At 44.3% G+C, this 4,508-nt stretch overlaps 1 pseudogene; it reads right to left on the bottom strand.

Moving 5' to 3' along the window:
* Positions 1-3,770: 3,770 nt before the first annotated feature.
* Positions 3,771-3,950, bottom strand: LOC135491808 (U2 spliceosomal RNA; annotated as a pseudogene).
* Positions 3,951-4,508: the final 558 nt, after the last annotated feature.

Genomic DNA, 4,508 nt, shown 5'->3' with positions numbered 1-4,508 from the left:
GTTGTTGGCCTTGTATTTTGATATAAAACTTGGCTAGCTTAGCTATCTATCAAAATTAAAATGTTATCTCCTCATCATGTTTTGCAGGAATGATCTGCACTACTGCAGCTGCATTTGAACATATTTGGTGACCACATCACAGATGACCAAGAGAGAGGATCGAGCTATGACTTTGCACATCCCATCGACTTCGGTGTTCACCAGTGCAATCATCAGAAGAGCCAGTCAATTTTAGTATTCAAGTATTTCATTCTGTAATACTTACCTCAAAATTGACTAAATAAAGAAAACCGCATGTGGCAGTTGGTTAAAAAAATCAAGTCTATCTGTTTAAAGTTTTTACTTGCTATCAACATTTCAATGGTGGCATTCTGCTAGGGTTTGTAAGAGTTTCACTTGACTTAAGCAGGGTGTACACTAGTAAAATATTAGCAACATTTTACCAACATTTTTACAACAATTTTGCAACAAGCCCTTCAAGGCCCTGTGTACACTAGCAACAAAATTGCAACAAATTAGCAACATTTTTACAACATGTTGGTAAATTGTTGCCAACTTTTTAGTGGGAACAAAGGGAAATAGGTATTTTGGAGGGAAAATGGATGATTCCAAGGAGAGAAGATGTGTTTTGAGTGCTTCTGCAGCAATTTTAGCTGTCATTGTTGAGAGACGGAAGAGGCGGCGAAATAACCAAAGAGAATATGGACCAGGCCCTGGATCAAAATGAGGGTGGATCATGGGGCATACCACTGCCTGTTAAAGGAGTTGCGGCTGACTGACAAAAACTTCCTGCAAATGGGTTGCGGCTGACTGACAAAAACTTCCTGCAAATGGATGAAACTTCTAGAAAAGGTTTCATCACCCTACGAAGCAAGACACTCACTTGAGAGTTGCTATACCTGCTTCTTGTTCAAGTCACATGACCTCAGGTAGATCACATGACGCAAATCCTATTTCTGATTGGCTGAAGAGTTTGCAACATTTTTACAACATGCAACAAAGAATTGCATTTCAATTAATTTGCAACAATTTTACAACAATTTTACAACATGTTGTAAATGTAAGACGCGTTTTGCTCTGTACACACTACGCAACATTTTTGCAACATTTGTTGCAACTGGAAATGTTGTAAAAATGTTGCTGATATTTTACTAGTGTACACAGGCCTTTAGGCAATATTAGAGTTGGGTAGAGCATTTTGTTAATGTTACCCTTTTAGTTAGGGAAACTGGTGCCTTCTGCATTAGGTGGACCCTACTTGCTCATCTGTCAGACCGGCCTCACACGTCGGCAGTAGAGTTTAAGGTCCAGTCTGCGAGATTTACCCATTTCTACCCAGCCAATAGCGGGTGATTGGGCTAGTCTCTCCATGTGATTCAATTCGCATGGATTCTTGTGTCCTGTGCTGAAAGGCTCCCTCCACAAGGGCAGACTACATCCGGTGGCACTAAAGTATGGAAGAAAGACAGAAGACGACCAATTTGCGAAAAGGATCATCATCATCATCATCATGGCAACAGCTGAGGATGAATCATGTTGCTGTGTGTAGAATTGATGGTCCAATATAGGTTGGTTATCTGTTTGCGCACACATTGCAAGGGTGAAGCTTGCTTGAAGTAGATTGCGCCAGTCTACTGTAATTCACTGTTACACATCCAGAAGCTAATATCCTTAGGCTTTGAGTCCTTAGTTTAGTAGAGTTTGACGAGTAATGTAATATATACGAACAACGCAGCAACAACTCAGCTGAGCGCCAGGCCCTTGGGCCTCTTGTTTTGAACTAGGGGACCCTCGTCCCGCCGGAATCTTTTGGCTGTACGGTGTATTGTCCATGAAATCTTCCAAGGCCTCAGCCAGTGAATCACCCGATTGGGCCGGAAGTGACTGTGAAAATAGATCCTGAGACAGATTATCAATTGAGAACTCAGAAGGGGTTTGGATCGTGCCCTCCTGAGTCTCCGGCACAGTGACAGCCACATCGTCGCATTCCATGTTCTCCACAGAAGGCATTACAACTGGGACCACCTCTTGGGTGGGTGGTCTTTCCTCACGCCTAGCAGGGGCCTCCTCCTCATCTTTGGTTGGGGCTTCCTCCTCTTTGGCTGGGGCCTCCTCCTCTGAGCTCGGACACTCCTCATTCTCCGAAACAGAGTCTTCAACTACTGATTCCAACTCTGAATCCACTGAATCTAATCTATTCCGTTGAGCGGGCGGTCCCGGGGGTCTCCTCGACGCATCGCACTCAGACCGGACGTGGCCCAGCTTGTTACATTTCAAACAAAGAGGCAGCCTGCCTCTACACGTGATCAACATTGAGTAACCATCTGCTGTGTCAAGCCTATGAGGTATTGAATGCTTATCCTTTTCATGAATCTTCATCTTCAAGAATTACTACTCTCACCCCGGTTTCCATAACAAACCCCTGAATTGGCGTTTCCTCATTCGTTACTTGTACTATTTCTCCAATGTGACTAAATACGCGCCGTACGTAGTCGTAACTCACGTGAATTTGTAACCATAAAACTCTCAACGATACTATCTCCTTATCCACAGCCGACAGACAATACCACCTTTCCATTATTGTTCGCCTTGGAAACCACCTGCCCGAGGGAGGCAAAATGCCTCGCTTCGTCTACGTCTCCAAACACAGCATAAAAGTCTCGAGAAGCTTCTCTCTGATATAACGAACGCAGCTTGGTGTTCTTGTCTAATCCGTACTCCTTTAGGAACGACATGATGTCGTTTCTGAAAGCAGTGAAAAAACAATGAATACGGACAGTACCTGCAACCAACCTGTCGCTGATGTATCTCTCTTCGATCGCTCTTAACTTTTTGCAGGCCGCCATCCTGAGCAGCAAGATGGGGCTGCAAATAACGAAAATAAACGAACGACACAACAACGGGAGTAACCAGGCGCAGCAACCGACACTATTGAGACTTAGCAAATAGGCCGAGAAGCGATACCGGTGTCGGCTTCGAAAATTCTACATGTTGCAAACGGCGTGAATTGTCCAAACCGTGACGTTTCGGCTGCGTGTGACGTAGTTGATTTGGTAAACGCCAGATGGCAGCAGCCGACGGTGCCGGTGCCAGTGTCCTCGGGAAAGGAAAAGGCAACATGTCCTTGGAGCGTGGAGTGTCCCCCCCCCAGCACAGTAGTTCCTTAGAAAGTCGAAGGGCGCGCCTCGTCCCGCAGGGGCCAAGCTGTTCTGGGCGTGTGACTGGCTTCGCGGGACCTGGGAGTTCGAGGTGAGTCCGTCCAATTAGGGCATCTGCATGTAGGTCGCAAACATGGCTCGAAATGACACAAGCCAATCGAGGCGGTGAGCAAGTTATTTCGAAGCGAATCTTCCAACGGCAACCGACAGAGAACTATTCCAAGCGTGCCCACCTTTTCACCTTTTCTGACATCACATGTGGATGCCTGGCTGCGGTGACGTCATCGGCGGCTGCCTGGCGCCGGTGAATTCGTCACAGGGGCTTCCCGGCACCAGGGAGGTCGTCTGCGAGGGCTTCGTGCAGCGGCCAGGAAGCCATTTAGCTGGGACGCCAGGTTATTCGACCAAACTCTTGCCTTGATTTAATGCCCACACACAACTGTACCGGTATCTGTTCTTGATCTGCTTAGCTTCTGATACATATTTAGTTTAATTTGAATCACCTGGCCCCAGGACCCCCCCCTCCCTCCCCCTCCCAAGCTCGGTAAGGCATGCGAAAGGGAAGTTAACAATGGGGAAGGGCATTTGGGGAAAGGTCTATTGTTGGTTTGTTTATTATGGGCCGATCCTGGAGGTACTGCAATACCAGGCCAACCCGTGGCGAGAGCGGAGCAAGCCCCAGACATCTCGCCGAGGTCCAAAAATCAGTTTAATATCGAAGCACCTCAATGAGGTGCATATCAGATATTAAGCTGATAAGAACAGATGAAAAAAAAAGAAAAAAAAAAGTATAAGTAAAATTTATTGCACGTATTGAAATATAATATTTTTACATACAGAGAAACAAGAAACAGAAGGCTGAATTGATATGGGTATTACAGAGGTAGAATTGATTTACAACTTGGGTTTTAGGGGACAATTATTAAAACAGTGTATTAGTCTCGACACTGTGTTTAAAAGGAAAGTATTAGTGATACTTTCCTGTGAAAACTGTAACGAATGAAAAAGAACGGGTTAAAAGTATATATACATCAAGATTTGTTTTCGCAAACACAGATAATTTGAAGAGTAAAATGAAATACTACTTGATATATAATAGTTTTACATACTGAGAGACTAGAAACAGAAGGCTGAATTAATATGGGGATTACAGAGATAGAATTAATATACAAATGGAATTTTTAGGGGACAATTATTCAAACAGTGTATTAGTATCGACACTGTGTTCAAAAGGAAAGTGCTAGTGAGACTTTCCTGTAAAGAGGTAACTACTGGAAAAAAACGGGTTAATATATTTACAACAACGAGGTGATGCCGCACAAACAAGGTATTTATAATGATAATAGAAAT

Source organism: Lineus longissimus, chromosome 7 (genome assembly GCF_910592395.1).
Source record: "Lineus longissimus chromosome 7, tnLinLong1.2, whole genome shotgun sequence".
Classification (NCBI taxonomy): Eukaryota; Metazoa; Nemertea; class Pilidiophora; order Heteronemertea; family Lineidae; genus Lineus; species Lineus longissimus.
Note: the sequence above shows the minus strand (reverse complement) of the source record. Positions and strands in the feature narration are given on the sequence as shown.